This window comes from Athene cunicularia (genome assembly GCF_003259725.1).
Source record: "Athene cunicularia isolate RWA chromosome 3 unlocalized genomic scaffold, athCun1 chr3_part1, whole genome shotgun sequence".
Classification (NCBI taxonomy): domain Eukaryota; kingdom Metazoa; phylum Chordata; class Aves; order Strigiformes; family Strigidae; genus Athene; species Athene cunicularia.
This window is the reverse complement of record NW_020799097.1, coordinates 29,166,921-29,185,309: the sequence shown is the minus strand read 5'-3', so window position 1 is coordinate 29,185,309 and position 18,389 is coordinate 29,166,921. Positions and strand designations below refer to the sequence as shown.

The following is an 18,389-nucleotide window of genomic DNA, read 5'->3' as shown; positions in this document are numbered from 1 at the left end:
ATATATATATTGCATTTAGGGTGTGTGTCTCCAAATTTTTGTCATGTATTAAATCACAGAATCATAGAATGGTTTGCGTTGGAAGGGACCTTAAAGATCATATAGTTCCAACACCCCTGCCATGGTCAGAGACATCTTCCACTAGATCAAGCTGCTCAAAGCCCTGTCCAACCTGGCCTTGAACAATTCCAAGGAGGGGGCATCTTGCCTTCTGCATCTTGGACAGTGTGACTGGACCCCTTGCTGGTGAAGACTGAGGAAGAACAGTCATTGAATACCTCATCCTTCTCCATATCCCAGGTAACAAGGTCTTCCGTTTCCTTCCAGAGAGGATCCACATTTTCCCTAGTGTTCCTTTTATCACCAACATTCCTACAGAAGCTTTTCTTGTTGTCTTTGACATCCCTGGCCAGATTTAAGTCTATCAGGGTTTAGCTTTCCTAACCTGATCCCTGACTGCTTGAACAATTTCTTTGTATTCCTCTCAGGCTGTCTGGCCTTACTTCAATCTTTGTAGGCTTTCTTTTTGTGTTTGAGTTTGTCCAGGAACTCCTTGTTCATCCATGAAGGTCTCCTGGCATTCTTACCTTACTTCCTCTTTGTCATGATGCATCACCCCTGAGCTTGGATGAGGTGATCCTTGAATATTAACCAGCTTTCTTGGGCTGCTCTTCCCCCCAGGACTTTATCCCATGCTGCTCTGTCAAGCAAATCCCTGAAGAGGCCAAAGTCTGCTTTTCTGAAGTCCAGGGTAGCAACCTTGCTGCACACCTTCCTTGCTGCCCTAGGGATCTTGAACACCACCATTTCATGGTCACTGTATCCAGGGCTGTTCTGGAGCTTTACACTCCCCACCAGCCTCTCTTTGTTGGTGAGAAAAAGGTCCAACATAGCAGCTCTCCTCATTGGCTCGTCTATCACTTGGAGAAGGAAGTAATCATCAACACATTCCAGGAACCTCATGGATTGCTTATGGTCTGCTGTGTTGTTCCCCAACAGATACCAAGGTGGTTGAAGTCCCCCATGAGGACCAGGGCTTCTGAACATGAGGCTGCTCCTATCTGTCTATAGAGAACCTCATCTGTTCATTCTTCCTGGCCATGTCGTCTGTAGCAGACCCGCACTATAACATCACCTCTCCCTGCCCTCCTTTTAATCTTGACCAATAAACTCTTGGTTGGCTCCTCATCCATCCCCAGGCAGAGCTCCATGCACTCCAGTTGGTCACTGACATAGAGGGTGACCCCCTCACCTTGTCTCCCCTACCTGTCCTTCCTAAGGAGCCTGTGTCCTTCCATTCCAACATTCCAGTCATAGGAGCTGTCACACCACATCTCTGTGATGCCAATGAGATCGTAGCCCTGCAGGGATGTGCACTTCTGTCTCCTCTTTTTTATTCCCCATGCTACACGTGGTTTTTTTACATTTAAGTTGGGCACCCAATGAAACTGATTTACTGGCTGGAATTCCTTTCTGCTGCTCTGCAGGTGCTCTCCTGCTGAGCTGTGATCCCTCTCCAGTCTCTGGGCATCTATTGTTGGCACTGTCATCAAAGTAGTAGGAGATGGATTGAGGTTCCCCTCTCCCGGCAGGGGGATAGGCTTACTGTCCATGTAAGACAAAAATAATGCCCATTCCTTCAGAGGGCCTAGCATTATGCTTCTTATAGATGGAGATGCCTGATTTGTACTTTAAATAACAGAGCTGGGTTTAAGTCTTTAGAACTTAAAAGATACTCACAAAACTCAGTGTGGTGATTAGTTTAATGCTGTTTTGACTAATTTCCTGTGCAGTAAGAAGATGATCCTCATTAGACTTTTACAACAAACAAGTTTTAAACACCATGTTATATTTGGTTCTGCCTTTAGCAAGTTGATAAAACTTGTAACTATGCAAAAGAAAAAGCTTTATAATGAAGCTGATGAAAACATAAGCCACAGAGGTTTCTTATTCTTGAGAATATAGCCTTTAATACTAACAGCTGGTAATGTTGGGATTTTACTTTCATGTAAAACCTTGAATTTGAAAATTTGAAGGACATAATAGGAATTTCTGTTGGTTTGGATCAATTAGCATCAAATCATTTGAATGTATTCTCTTGAAAAAAAATATTTTGTGGGTGGGCCCTAAAAGACACTGGCTAGATCTTTCATATGTCCTTAATTGTGGGATAGTCTTTCTCTTTTCTGTTTTTTAATATATCCCCAACATTTGTTTATAATACTAGATCAAAAGAAAATCACTGGATGACATTTAGTCATTATTTGCTAGCCTGAAATTTTTCTTAATGAACTTGACTATAAATTTCCCATCCCATGAAGAGAAAGAAGAGTAGAACCTTTACAAACCAGTTAATGAAGAGACAGTGAATGACATCAACAGTTATAATCAGTGCTTTCAATATTTCCCTAATGCTGGAAAGACCATACTAATTAGTACAAGTATTGTATTCTGCTATACTGTAGAATGCACTCTAAATCTCTATGTGTTGAGCTAACACCAGTTTTCAGGCCAAAGCGTTTGTATTCCAGGCTCTTTCTGGTTTTCATTAATGACTGTTCCCCCAAAAGTGTGCACAACATGTGTCATTGTTGTTATGAACGGCATTGCGACTTTTTTGTTACTTTTGATATATTAACAATTGAAAAAATAAAACTTAACTCATGAAGTGTTTCTCTTTAACCATGTGATTTTCATATGAATGTTTTTGGTGAAAAACGTAACTATCATACAAAGATCTATAGCAGGCAGCTATTCTTTGTTTTTATACTTTTTATATCTGAAAATACTTGTTTCAAGTCTCTTGCATTTCATACCTAACATTTCTAAAAAATCAAACTAGAATTTTGGAGAGAATTTTAAACAGAGTTAGGTAAATGAAGTGTCATCGTATCCAGGATTATAATGATTTTTTTTTTCAAATATTATTCGGTGTAAATAAAGGGTTTTTTCCATCCTTATTTATATCTGTTGACAATTTCTGTCTAACTTTCTAAAGAAATAAAATATAACGTGCTCTAGCTCCCAAATAGCAATCTAATTTTGCAGATTTTTTCTTTTTCTTTTGGTCAAAACTGAATTCAGTGTTTTTCAAGAATTCCTCAGTGGCCACTGCTGTGTGGTATTTAAGCATGTCAGTATTTGTAGTTGGATTTTCCTGAGTAATCTTTAGTTGGAGGCATCAGGGATAACATTGTTTTTCTTAAATGGCATGTTATATGAGACAGGTAAACACTGGGCTTACCAGATGTGAATTTTAGATTTCTATGAGAGTTAACAAGTATATTTAGCTGGAAGTGCTTTGAGTATTGACAGATTGGGCAAAAAATTGAATGACAGAACAACAACTAAGAATTCTTCATGGGCTTGGCTATGAAATGACACTATTTCCAGCTTGTATGCAAGTTGTAATTTTGTACCTCAGTCCTTCCTCAAATTCCTCAGATATTCCTTAAATATTAGTGGTATACACAAGACATAGAATATACACTGGGCTTACTCCTACTTAATATAATTTCAGCAATATAAATAGTCGTAGTTAGAAAAATTATGTAAAGGCTGCCAAGGAATAAGTATAAAGTTGAAACAGTGATACTTCTGTAACCAGCTTGTTGATATCCAGTTTTATTTGAAAAGGGAGTAGGCATATTAGGAAATACATGACCTGAAGTTATAGACATCTGATCTATTCAAACTCACAACAGCGAACGGCCCTTCCTAAAGCAGACTAGCTGTAGTGGCCCTGCTACTTGGATCCACAGAGCTTTATAAAACCAAATGAAAAATCCTGGGCAAGACACTTTCCATATAGACATTAGTAATTGTCCAAGTGACTAATAGATGGTGATATAGGATCTTTCAGTAGTGGAAAAAAGAAGTCTTTGAAGAATTTTGTTTTAGAATGTTGTCTTGGGATGGGATGAACTTCCCATTGGGCATTCCTCTTCATTGACTGAACAAGAAGACAATGTGATGTAAAGCTGCTTTTCAGGTTTTGTATGAATAAATTAGATAACCCAGCCATTGACCAAGGCTTCCTTTTAATTGACACTAATTCTGAATGCTTGCTGTCCTTCAGAATGTGTCTTGAACATAAATAACTGTCAATTTATCTTTTCTCTTTGGCATTTGGTGTCTAGCAATGTTTCTGAGTGGAATAAACTTTCATACCCATAGGGAATTTGCTGATAAAGTAATAAAAGAAATATAGATTATTTTGTTAAAGTTATGGAGAAGCTCAGTAGATTTGCCTTGTAAGTGCATTAGCAAATAGCAATTGTCAGAGAATTGTGGCTACCTACATAACTCCTCAGCAGGGGAAAACTTGGGGTTACTGTGACACAGGAAGTACAGTCATTTCTATAGCTAAAAAAACTGTATAAAACTGGAATAATTTCTGTATCAGCTCATGATTTTGTACCGTGATTTCTGTGATCTAGACCCATATTCTAGAACAGAGAATGATTAATATTAACATCATCAAAGATGTAGCTCTGGCAAAAGTGGGTGCAAAATCTGAATAGATAAAAAGTGTGGTTTTCTCATATTTTAAGTTAGGTTTTGTTTTATAATCAAATATATATGAGAAAAAATAGTGGAGAACCCACAATGACATCCTCTCGGTCAAATATTCAGCAGAAATAAATGGTGTAAATCACATAAGTATGACTGTAGACTTCTAATGTGCAATCATAGACAGTTCACTTGATATAAAGGAGGCATATTGCTTATGGTAAGAACTGGAATATGTGACAATTTTTTTTTCTTACACCAATCTAACAGTAATCTTATTCCCTGTAAAATAAGAATTGAGGTTTCTTTTGATTTTTATCTTAGAGATAAATAATGCCAAGTGCAGATACTCTTTTTATTCACCTTCTTCCTAATACTGTCTTGATTCTAAGACACAACACTTAAAGCATTAGGGAGGTGGTAAGTAATTCCTGACCAAGTGGAACTAATTAGAAAATTTACTATGGTATTCTCTATTCTGGCCATCACTTTATGAACATTCTGAATTAAATCTGAATAAGATATCTGAAGGCATCTGTCTTAGCAATAGTACCAGGCAGATTGTTTGGAGAACTTCAGGTCCCTTTGCAGAGAAAGATCCTTTTAAATACTAGACCTCTTATTTATCTCCTAGAATTTATTGAACTTACTGGTTTCCTCTTAGTTGTGGAAGAGTCAATGCCATGTCATCAATGCTAAAAGAGATATTGCTGTTTTGTGTTTGTGACATGAAATCCAAATCCACCCCTACTTGCCTTTCCTTGTTTCAGTGAAGACATAAACATAAAGCTGACAAGGACTTCTACATACAAAGTTAATTCTCCTGATGTTGCAGGTCGCCAAATAAAGCAACCATTTTGCATAAACTTCCACCTGAGTTCTGATTACAGATAATCCTACCTTTTCATTTTCAATTTCAGAAATGACATCTATATTCCTCTTTAGACTGAAGCTCTTAACACTTACTTTCCTCTCTGCTTATATTAGTAAGCTTAAACTTTGCTCCCATTACTTCTGATTCCTGGTTTCTCCTCTCATCCTGCTTTCTCCTCTCATCCTTTCCTGTCTTTTCCTCATTGTTGCTTAGAATCACAATATATTCCAAGCTTCTCAACTGGCATACATCTGTGTGGGGGCTGTTATCTTCTACCGCCATCTTTTTTGCTTCATGCATGTCTTTGGATCTATTCTAAATTTGATTAATGTTTTCAGCTTTTGTTGTTGTCATCTACATTTCTGAGATCTCTTGAAAAATCTCTATTGGAAAATACAGGTCTTTGTAGCATAGTCAAATATTATGTATTTTGTATGTTTTATTCAGAAGCAAAAATTATTCTTCTTGCAACCTTAATTGCTTGTGTCATCTTTATAGCAGACATCTTTAACTATTTGCTTTTTTTTTTTTTTTTTCCTTTCACAAATAAAGATGTATGGGTAACTGTTATTTGTTTTGCAGACCTGAATGATTACTAGTTAGCTAGCATTTTTAACGCATTTGTCTCTCAGCCATGTCTCCTCAGTTAGGGTTGCAATTATCTTTCTGCTTAACTCAATATCATGATCAAAAGTGGGAAACTTTCCACAAATTATTGTTTAGACAGCCTCTATCCCAACCACAGTTTAGTATCTTCAGAGTCCAATCTGCATTTAAAACAGAGACACTACAGTCAAGCACTGTACAAACACATGTATTTACTCTGAAGCAACAAGAAGTTTCTCATTTTTCATTACCACAGAAAAATTCCATGCACGTACTTATTTTGGGAGATATCCTGTGTTTGCACACTTTAAACTTATCTTCATGATTCATGCAAGATCTTTGCTACAGAAAATTTGTGTGAATATCTGTCCTTTTGCGCTGTAAGACCATCTACATAGGGAAAATGATTCTACAGTACTTAACACTAGAATTCTAAATGTAAATTTATTTTTTTCAGCATAGAAATTACTTCAAATGTATATTTTGAAAAAAATTACTTAAGCAGAAATATCATTCTGAATTTTCCCCATCTTCTGAGCTGCCAGTTCCCATATTAAAAGGCTACCAAATAAGAATTTTGCATTTTTATGTTGCAAGTGACTAGATCACATACAAAACAGGAGGGAAAGTAGCTGAGACCGTATATTATAATTTATACATACATATATATATATATATATATATATATATATATATATATATAATTTATGAACGATCTGTTTTAGGGTTAGTGTTTTGGTTTTCTCTTATAGGTTATGTGTAGGAAATGATACCTACTAATTTTTCTGATCCTGTTTTTAATCAGAGTTTTATTTTTGTGACCATCAAATCATTTACTGAGTTTTATGCGTAGTACTGAGTTTTATATGTAGTAACATTGGTCTGCTGTGTTATTAATGATTCATTCCTTATTTATATTCTTAAATATTCATGGCAGCATTTGTTTCCATAGTACTTTTTCCCATTAGCATATCCTAGACCACTGTGACTCAGAAAGTGAAACAGAAAATGGTATGTCATATACATCTATCTTATGCCTCCTTTATTGGACATCACTGAGGAAGTTAATATTGTGAATGATGAGTGGTTTTAACATTCACAGAGTGTTATTTTGTTGATGCTTTTTGTGCATACAGGTCTTCATTAGAACTCACTAGTTAGGTGGTAATAAAATGCATACAAGCACAGAAGGCAGCCTGAAGGCTTCTAATACTTGCTATAAGATGAAGTAAGTAGAAGTAAGGCTCACGATGCTCTTAACTGAGTGCTTTAGAATTTCTTTATAAAAGACCTACATACCTGCACTAAAAAGTATTTTGGGGGAAAGGAAAGCAGAGAGGTACAGACAGACTGAACATGGTACTAATGTAAGATATTGGTTGAAAGAGTTGCAACTTCACTAGAAAAGGTGAATTAAGTATTATTTCAGAGCACCATGGCTTCACTGTTAGGATGAACAGCATCAGCCCTGTTTGTAAAAGACAGCTTGATAGGGTACTACTGTGAATACTATCCATGTCTGAGGGTGCAGCTTCAGTTGGGACTGGTTTCAGGTTCTGTATATCCAAGACAAAGACAGATTCTGCAGCTGATATATCTGCCCAGTAACAGTTTTGGCACCACTCTGAGAGCTGGCACACATAGCTGTGACCAAAACAAAATATACTTAAGACAGACATGTATTTGGCCAATTTAACTGCAACTTATTGGGTAAATATGGGCTTACACAAAGTTACAACTGCAGTAAATACAACATATTTACCTATAAATACAGATGAGGTAAAACTTAGCCATCAATTCAGTGAGGTGTGTGCCCTTAATAGGTAAAAGAAAGTACTAGAAATTATGAGGCATAAGCATAGCTACTGTGCAAGCCTTACAATGCCATCTTGCCACAGTATTTCATCAGTGACAGGGGAGAGATGGTTTTCAGGATAAGCATAGTTTTAATCTTAGGACTCCATGAGAATTTGTCCAATAACCTTCAAGAGAAAGAAGCACACTCCTGAGAATTCTTGTCAGCAAATAACCTGAATACCACTTTTCCCAGAGTAGTGCAGTGCTAAGAAAATTCAAGCTAAATTGCTAAATCAAAATATTGGATCTCTGAAGATTTGGATTTGGAACAAGAACAAATTACTCACAGAGATTTCCATTATCCTTCTGCTAGACTAGATACCATACATGCATCCTCAACTAAATGCATAGAATACATAATATTATTGTAAGTGCCACTTTCAAGGAACACCCATAGTTGCATAGTCCATGACGCTTTTTCATGCTGATTTTTTGACTTCATTAGGAAAAAAAAAAAAAAAAAAGCCCACTATGATTTTTTTTTTTTTTTTAAATCACTTCTAGCAGTGGATTAGACCAAATAGAAATACTGTTTTGTTCTGGATTTCACAATGATTTTTGTTGTTGTTGTTGTTTTCTAGTCAGAAAATATCTTGCTTAAGTCATTGATTTGTTATTGGGGAGGTAGATGTGAAAGAATGATTACTGACCTATTTTTTCTTGTATTATAGACTTAAAACCTTGTGCTTTCAGTCTGCTCTTCTTCTTGCAATGTATTGCAAGATTTTGATTATGGTGCTATTCACATCTATATTGTTTGTTCCGAATAATGGGGAGATAACTGTCTTCTAGAGTAACCTACAATACTGTAAATGACATTTTAAAGCCATAATATGTACACTTCATGCTGTGACCATTTATGTTGGTTGTAATCTTTAAAATAGTTGATAAGACATTAAAATTATTTCAGTTCTGTTTGTTGAAAGTTTAGTTGTAAGTGACTGAAAATAGCAAGTTGGTTTATGAGTAGCAGTGAAAATCTTGGTTTCTTATGGATATATCTGCTTCTCTCCCAGCGGTGGCGCTAATGTTTTCTAGCTGTGGGGTTATCAACATGCAAGCAGCGACACTAGGCTTGGTGACGGCTGTGTGCCACCTGCCAGCACTTTGTAGAAAGGGCAGCAAAAGGGAAAGGTTTTAGAGAGGCTTGTGAAGTTCTGCTAAGAGCAGGCCAATTATCCCCAAGGTAAGATCTGCCCCTGATTTCTTCTGTAATAATACTTGATCCTCAATATGTCCCTTATGGTACTTTTAAAAAGCAAAGAAACAACACAGGCTTTAGCTCAAAGAGAACCACAGACAGCTGAGGCTTTTCCTGATATTTTTATATATGTATGTTTCTATACCTTCTGTGAGAGAATCTTTTCTACTCATCTGCTGATTGCAGTAAAAGTTAAAACCTCTCTCCATTATCTGTATGTTGTTGAGCTAGCCTACATGTTGAAAAATCTGTCAGTGTCAGACAGCAGTCACACAAGTCTTGGTTCATCTCGTTAAGCTAATATTGTAATTAATAGATCTAGTCATACAGTGTGTTAGATGTTAAAATCCACAGTTGAACATGAAACAGCATCCTGGTTTAGGAACTATTTATACTTTAATGATAATAATAAAACAATTTCCTGCACTAATTACATTCCAGGTGCCTCCTGTAATTTAAATGGGTTACTGCTAGAAGACTCTACCCCCCTTTTTCCCTGAGTTCTTTGCAGACAATATGTGTGTGAAAAGATGTAGGGAAATTATTTTTAAATGTACAGTAATGAACTAATTTATTTACTGGTTTATGTGTACTTTTAAGAAAAAATCATACAATATATGCTCTTCTACTCCAATATATATATATAAGCATAGAACAACACTGCTCTTGTTGCAGGTGTGAACTTTTCTAGAAAATGAGTTGTGTGTATTTGTAAACAGAAAAATACTTTTTCAAGGAATGAGTAAACAGACTAACAAATTAAAACAGAAATGTTTGAAACTTCCAAGATTGTCATGCTCCTCTTCATTTGTAGATATTTTGGTTTTGTTTTGAAATGGACTTACTTAAATGATACTTTTGGGAGACTGTTGGAGCACAGATGTTTTACAGGCACATACCATGTGCCAGTGTGAGGCATAGTCCACATTGCTAGGCACAGTCCAACATTCCAATCCCTTCTTTCTATGGGGAGCTCTCCAGAACTTCTTTTTTTTGATCCATTGAGTCATAGAAAAGGGACAAAAATATAGCTATTTGCTGGTGTTCAGTGAGTTTTCTTTTATGTAAAAATTTTAGAATAGTTTAAAAGAAACTCTTCCTCTTTCCCAAGAGATTTAAAAAAGAGTGTGTTTTATGTATTTTATTTGTATTACCTATATATATATCTTAATATATAGAAAAATAAAATTATTACCGTGTATATAATCTATTATCCTCGGATAAACAAGTTTCATGCCCATTTTCCCCAAAGTATCCAAATACTGTGAAAATAAGTAAATAGTTTGTATTTTTTAAAAAGAATTTTGCTTCCACTTCCCATTAAATAAGTCTATATTTGAGAATGTTGCTACTTGTATGATTACAAATCTCTGAATTTCACTCCCTACTGTAGTCTTGGTTTCTTTATACTCCTCTAATTTCTGAAGATCTGTACTGTTTGTGCATATATATATATATTTTGAAAAATGTAGTGTAGAAAAATATACATACAAGAAAATCTTGTATGTATAGATTTTTTTGTTGTTTCCAACTGTATCTTACAAGTCTTGAACAGAATGGAGAGAAGAACTGAAAATTAACAGAAAATGCAGTCAATTGTCACCTCTGCGGAATGAGCAGGGAGTGTAAGTGCAGATCTCACTACCAACTACATTGCAGACTGGCTTTTGAAGATGAAGGAATTAAGAATCAAAACATGGTTCAGCAGGCATGACTGACACATATGTGAGGAAAGATAAACAATAATAGCAGCAAAAGGGAAGCAACTTCCTGGGCAGAGGATCTGTTTTTCATCCCTTTAAGGCAGCAAAATTCTATGTATGTGTTGTGCATGTCTGTATGTGTATGTTTAGGCTAGAAGTGTAGACATTGTGAATTATAGGAGCTCTAAAACAGCCATGATTTTCTTTCAGAAAAATTTTATAGTCTACTCAAAGCTCTGTGTAAGCATGACAAAAGAATAGTAAAGAGGGTTCATTCATAACTGTAGTTTTTCTTTGCTTGAAAGACGCTTGTAGGCTGTGCTGGCAACGGTTCTGGATGTTAACCACATTTTATTGTTGTCTAACACGCCACATTAAAGAACATTTCAACTTTGAGAGAAAAACATGACTATAATTCTCTGCTAGTCATCCAGCACAGACTATTTTGACAGCATAAAACATAGGTTCACTGAAACTGTGGGTATGTTATGTGGAACCAAAGGGGAGGCATATCACAATGAAATAGCATGTCATCTGGAAATAGAAATAATGGCTTAAGATCATTGTTCTCGTCTGTCTTTAACGTATTTCAGCTGAAAAGATTAAATAGAAAATATACTAGAACATGAGACTATTTTGGAAATAAACTAAAACCTTTTAAAGGCTGATTAAAAATATGAGGTAGGTTGTTCTAATTAAGGGAATAAAGCATAAAACTTATTCTTTTACTGTGGCTGTTCTTTAGAACTCACTGGAATGATTGACCTTATTTTAGAATGCCAAAGAGAGCGGTTGACGTGACTCATTATATGTGAAACCTCAAAGAAATGCAGTTTTTGGAGATAAAATATAGAAATGTAAAGAAAATGAAAGCTGAGGTACTTTCAGCATGTTGAGAATAAAGAAAAAACACTGCTATGTACATAGGTCACTGGAGACAGAAGGCTCTAAAAGCGTTAAAAAAACAAACAAAACAAACAAACAAAAAACACACACACCACCAAAAAACAACAACAACAAAAAAACCCAACCAGTATCATATGACTAATACTATCCATTAACACTGCTTTTATATTCTGTCAGATTTCACCAAACTGGGGAGGCATGAATTCTTTGTAGATAGGACAGCAAGCATGTTTTTACTGTGGTAAACTACCTGCTTCAAATTAAGACCATTTTCTCTTATCCTCCTGTCATTCCTGTCTACAAAGAGCCTGACTGTATCCTCAATAACCTCCTTGTAAGTACTGAAAGGCTGCTGTTACGTCCCCCTCAAATCTTCCCTGAAAACTTCCCATCTTCAGCATGAACATCACGCTGGACCCTTACTCTGTCATGGCAATTGTTTTTCCTCATGTGAAGCTTTTTTTGCATTTAGGAACTTTCAACAGTGGTTGAAATGCAATCAAATCACATCCTTAACACTGTGCGTAGCTATTGGTAATATGGACAATGTAGTGTGTACCTGGAAAAAAATGAATTATCGGTATTAACTGCCATCTAGGTACAAACACAGTTGTACAGTAAAAACAGTGAATGAATGAAGGAAGAGCAAGCAGCAGTTTAGTTTTTGAAATCATTTATTGGTATTAAGTGCAAAGTTTGGATACACTGTAGTTTTAACAAAATATTTAGCAATAAGTGACAGTAGTTAGTCATTGTTTGAAAATCTTCTCCAGGGTGCAGAACACTAATATTTTACTGAAGACATAAATTCCAGCTAGAAATGGAACACCCACTAAGCAGCCTTACTACTAAGAAAGACTGGCTATAAAAATCTCCCTTTTCTTCAGTAGTCAACTTCAAGACAAAACTAATACTAAAAAAATTGACCTTTTGTCCAGGCATTTCCTGTGTTCCTCAGAAAGTGAAGAAATAAGCCAAGAGACAACATTTCACAGCAAAGTATCACAGCTGGATTTAATTTGTGCCATCGTAATTAGAGAACTGAAGATTTATTTAGAATTAAGAATTAAATCATTAGTTTCAAGGTCATTGAAGAATTGTTACCACCACTAATGTCCCCTTGAATATATTCACAAAAACATTTGTTCAACTTTCTGTATGTGCTGTGTATGAATTTACAGGAGAATGAAATGGTGGGGAGGACTAACTAAATGTAGTGATGTTTTACCTGACTTACTATCTGTAATTCTTTGGAGTGTTTGTACTGTTCTTTTCTTCAAGTTTCAGTGTTTGAAGAGCTTGTCCATATTATACTAGCACGTATTGTGTTAAATTCATCTCACTTGCAAGAGCTTCCTGTCATGCTGTTGCCCAGACACATTTGCTCCTTCCTCACTTCTCTTCAGGTTATGATAACTGTCCCCGGCACACCTAGTCTAAAGTCCTCTTTATTAAGCAAACCAGCAAAACTACTCTTGCTCCACCTCATTAGATGTGTCAGCAAAGCAGCTAGGCATTTTGCTGAATGAGTTACCTGCTGGTCAGGACTTTCCCCTTTGCTGGTGGGACTAAGGGCCTCCAGGGCTTCCTCCCTCACACCCAGAGCTCTGCAGTCACTTGATGCATCGGGTTATGGTGGCAGCATTGTTGGTGCCCACATGGAAGACTAGCAGCAATTAACCATGTGTGAGCTGTGTAAGCCTTCTTAGTCCTTGTGCAAAATCCCAGGTCCTGTCCCTGCCAGGCAGCAAGCCTCTGGAGACATCAGGTTGGACTGGCAGATTGGAACCTCCATACCCTGCTGAAGGGAATCTTCAGTAATGACCTCACTTGCCTTCGTCCCCTTCTGCAGACACAAACTCTGGTCTGAGCTGGCTCTGAGGGTCTCCTGAAGCATCTTGTTTGCCTTTAGTGATACAATGGGCAGCTGCAGGTCTGCTCATTGATCAGAAACTGTCCTGCTGCCAGAAACCACAAGCTCCACGTCTCAACAGCCCACCACCTCACCCCTACCTGCAGGCCATGGACTTCAGCTAGGCCCTTCCTTCGTGTGGCCCAGCTGCTTTCCCATACACATTTCTGCAAAAATCCTCATTTTCCCTGATGGTGGTCAGCTGCCTCACCTCTCCCCTCAGCTCCCTCACCTGACAACACAGTATTGCATCCCCAGAGCACACTGAGGCCCAGCCCCAAGCAGCAGCAAGGGGCCTGGAAGGGGTCCTAGTGCACAGGGTGGCTGCTGGCGCAGCCGCTGCTGAGGCCATGGGAGGGGCAGGGTGCTGGGTCACTGCTTGTATTTTTGGCCCGCTTGCCAACCACTCATGGAAGGTGGTAAGCAGGGGTGAATGGTAGGCCGTGAGCACACCCTGGCTGCGGAAGCCATGGCACTGTTTATGGTGGGACCTAACAAGCTGTTCCAGGAGAAACATTGCTCCTTGCATGCTGTTTGCATAAGCCTGAGCCGTGGGCAGCAACTGGAAGTCAGCTGGTGGGCTGGAGGGGTCTGTAACCAGCCCAGTGAAATAGTCCTTGCTCTGACATTTTCATTTCACTTTTCTAAAACTATTTTTCACTTGGCATTCTCCAGTTTTAAACAAACATAACTTTCTTATGACCATAATTTTATATTGCTGTGAGGGATCTTTTGCTTCTTTATTAAAAAAAAAAAAAAAATCCCAAATAATAAAGTAATTGTTCATATTTTTCATTAGACAGTCCTCCTTACAAACAGTGATGACTTCTCTTTGAATGTTGTAAGGTATTTCTGATTAAAATAATAGTAAATGATGTAAAAAAATGTGTCCATGAAAGAGAGCAGAACAACAGCTTGAACAGGAGTATTTTATTTCAAGGTGTAACATACAAAAAAGAGTAGAAAGAATAAAATTATTATTATTATATTCTCTGTGCCTGAATACATCCAAACTGTGGGGTATGTGTTAGACACAGAAATACTCAGAGACAGAATCTTCATTGTCCACAGGAGTGTATACTCATGAGCATATTGAAAGTTTTTATTATCTCTACCTGCCTTTAAAAACCACAACTTACAGTTGTCGAACTCTCAAGAAGTTTTAAATCTGAAAGCCTCTGTTCTGAAGCTGATGCAGCTGAACCTCATTGGAATGGATGAAACCCAACTGGCAAGAGTTAACAAAGCTTGTAAGTTGGCTGGGTTGCAGGCTTGGCTGTATATGTGCTTACCGTTACAGCTAGATCTAAAATCTTTTAAAATTCTGACATTAATGTGAAATTGTGTAAACAGAAAAATGTGGACAGCTGTACATACACAGGGGAACGAGCAACAACTGTAAGGATTTTATAGGCCAAAGGGCTTTCCTGTTTCTTAGGAAAGCAAATGTTAGACATTCAGAGTGAAAGATAAAATACAGCTACATTTTTTTTTTTTTGCTTAAAGGCTTGGGTGATGAGCACTCTGCTTTAAGACAAATAGCAATCTAGGAAGCCAGCTCTAGAGGTCAAATGAAAAACCTGCATGTAATTGTAGTAGAAGGATTATAAACAAAGCTTATATTCTATAAAAAGACGTCATGTTCTGTTACAATGTGAGAATCTTTATAGGTAAAACCATAGCAGTGGGTTTTAATGGCTATTGTGGGAAGGTGTGTAGCCATTTGTGATTCAAGTAGCACTTTTTTAAGGGTTTAACAAAAACCTGGAGCTTGCTAAATAGTCTTCAGTGCTTTATCTCATTAAGTCTTTCCATATTTATGGAGATAGAGTAATTATAGCAATGTTACTGCAGCTGATTCCTTTAAAAAGCTTTCTAGTTAGCAACATGAATATCTTTCCCATAAAAAGCCAAACTGGCCTCAAATCCATGAAATAATGGAGTGTATTGTCTTGCAAAACAGCATCACTTGTGCCATAGGAAGATAAAAAGATATGGATGGCAGTGAGAATAAAGTACAATTTTTGTCTGTAGTGCTCTGTGTATTTACTAAAACTGTACATCGAAAGAAAAAGGTAGACACCACTAGCTTTTATTTGTTTGGTCTTCTTGAAGTTTAGTAGATAATCCAGTCTGGCCTCAGTTACCAGAGTTATAGTTTCAGGAATCATGAATAAACTGCTTTATTCCCCTGCTCACTTTTATTTTCTCTTCACAATTACAGATTTTACTCTCTTGCAGTGAGATCTAGGGGCTCAGATACCTTGTGTTGCCAAAGCACCAAAGAACTGATATAATTTTGACCTGTTCTCATGTGTCTACTTAATTATATGCTGAACAATAAAAATAAATTAAAAAAACAAACAAACAAAACAAAAAAAACCTCCATAAAACTGAGAAGGTACAGAAAGTATTAGGACTGCAGGAAAGAGATGTTCCTTACAATTTTGCTGTCTTTTAGTCAATCTGATCTCCTAAGTGAAGTCAGGAAAAAAGGGATGGTTAGGTATGAGTTTCTAAGTAGCATGGGAATAACTGTGTGGTTCCATGAGAGAAGAAAAACCATTTTCAGGGGCAGTTCAGGGCAAATGGAATGAGAAGAAGATTTAGTGCTCAGTAGCAAGCTCAGGAAGGAAAACAAACAAAGGTTAGGGATTGGAGGTAATCCTCTAAAGCTATGTCTGCCCTTTCTTAAATTGTCCTGTCTCTAAAATAGAAGAAGTTTTCTCTGCAGTTTTCTATGTTTTGAGGTTTCTGTGTTTACACATACAGGTTTATATTTCAAACCAGAATTTTTAGGGATTAAATAAATTTTAAATTATCAGGTCATCTTTTTTGCATTACTGGTGATTGATTAGTATTGCTTGATTTTTTTTTTAGTTTGTTTTACTGCGTGCTGCATGTGTACATATATTACTGAATTGTTTCTGTTTCTCTTTGCATGTCTTCCTGAGAATTTGTTAAAAAGAACTTTGTTCAGGATTTAATCACAGTGACTCTGACCTTGTAAATAGGTTTCTGAAAAGTCATGAAAGGATAAAATTCAACATAGCCTTACAGCAGTATACAGGAGTGCACCATTAGTAGTTTGTAATTTATCCCAGTATTGATATTCAGAATTTAAGCATATGTACTAATGTATTTGCAATTGGAGTTGGTGTCAGCACAGAATAAATTTTTGCCCATTTTGGAAAATAGATCTGTGACTTTCAAAGATACTCAGAATCCCTGTCTGGATGATTCAGTGAAATCTGAGCCAAGTCAAACGAAATTATTCACTTATTATGTGTTATGCATTGTATCTAGTTTCACATTGTTGCACTGACTTTTTTAACAAGCTGGGTGAATTGTTAATATTTCTTTAAATTTTTATCAGTCTTATAAATTTAATCAAACAAATAATCATATGCTATGTGATTCTTCAAGTGAGACTAAAGCACATTTCTGCTTGTTCAAAAATCAAAATACCATAGCTTATTAAAATGAAACAACTAAACTCCTTGCGTTACATGTGTGGAAGAGTACATATATTTTTAATTCCTTATGAGCAGATAAATGTACTGATCTAAAACTGAGCTTAAGTGTTGGCAAGTTAAAAAAACCTAACAAGTACATGACTGCATTTGTGTGTTAATGTATACCCATGTGCATGTTGTATACTCTTGTAAAAACACAACATGTGAAAGAAAAAGGAACAGATGAAAATGGAAATAAAAAGAAAGAAGAAACAAAGGAAGGGAAAATAAGAGAGTGAGGGAGAAAGGAAGGGAGGGAAAAAGAAGCAAAGAAGAGAAAGGCAAGAAAGAAAAATAAAGTAACAAAAAAGGACAAGATAAGAAAGAAAAATAAAAAAAAGGGAAGGAAGGAAGGAAGGAAGGAAGGAAGGAAGGAAGGAAGGAAGGAAGGAAGGAAGGAAGGAAGGAAGGAAGGAAGGAAGGAAGGAAGGAAGGAAGGAAGGAAGGAAGGAAGGAAGGAAGGAAGGAAGGAAGGAAGGAAGGAAGGAAGGAAGGAAGGAAGGAAGGAAGGAAGGAAGGAAGGAAGGAAGGAAGGAAGGAAGGAAGGAAGGAAGGAAGGAAGGAAGGAAGGAAGGAAGGAAGGAAGGAAGGAAGGAAGGAAGGAAGGAAGGAAGGAAGGAAGGAAGGAAGGAAGGAAGGAAGGAAGGAAGGAAGGAAGGAAGGAAGGAAGGAAGGAAGGAAGGAAGGAAGGAAGGAAGGAAGGAAGGAAGGAAGGAAGGAAGGAAGGAAGGAAGGAAGGAAGGAAGGAAGGAAGGAAGGAAGGAAGGAAGGAAGGAAGGAAGGAAGGAAGGAAGGAAGGAAGGAAGGAAGGAAGGAAGGAAGGAAGGAAGGAAGGAAGGAAGGAAGGAAGGAAGGAAGGAAGGAAGGAAGGAAGGAAGGAAGGAAGGAAGGAAGGAAGGAAGGAAGGAAGGAAGGAAGGAAGGAAGGAAGGAAGGAAGGAAGGAAGGAAGGAAGGAAGGAAGGAAGGAAGGAAGGAAGGAAGGAAGGAAGGAAGGAAGGAAGGAAGGAAGGAAGGAAGGAAGGAAGGAAGGAAGGAAGGAAGGAAGGAAGGAAGGAAGGAAGGAAGGAAGGAAGGAAGGAAGGAAGGAAGGAAGGAAGGAAGGAAGGAAGGAAGGAAGGAAGGAAGGAAGGAAGGAAGGAAGGAAGGAAGGAAGGAAGGAAGGAAGGAAGGAAGGAAGGAAGGAAGGAAGGAAGGAAGGAAGGAAGGAAGGAAGGAAGGAAGGAAGGAAGGAAGGAAGGAAGGAAGGAAGGAAGGAAGGAAGGAAGGAAGGAAGGAAGGAAGGAAGGAAGGAAGGCAGGCAGG

General features: G+C 37.3%; 1 protein-coding gene across 2 annotated transcripts in view; it reads left to right on the top strand.

Moving 5' to 3' along the window:
• EYS (eyes shut homolog) overlaps positions 1 to 18,389 on the top strand; it is a 1,023,641-nt gene that overhangs the window by 698,321 nt on the left and 306,931 nt on the right. The window lies entirely within an intron of this gene.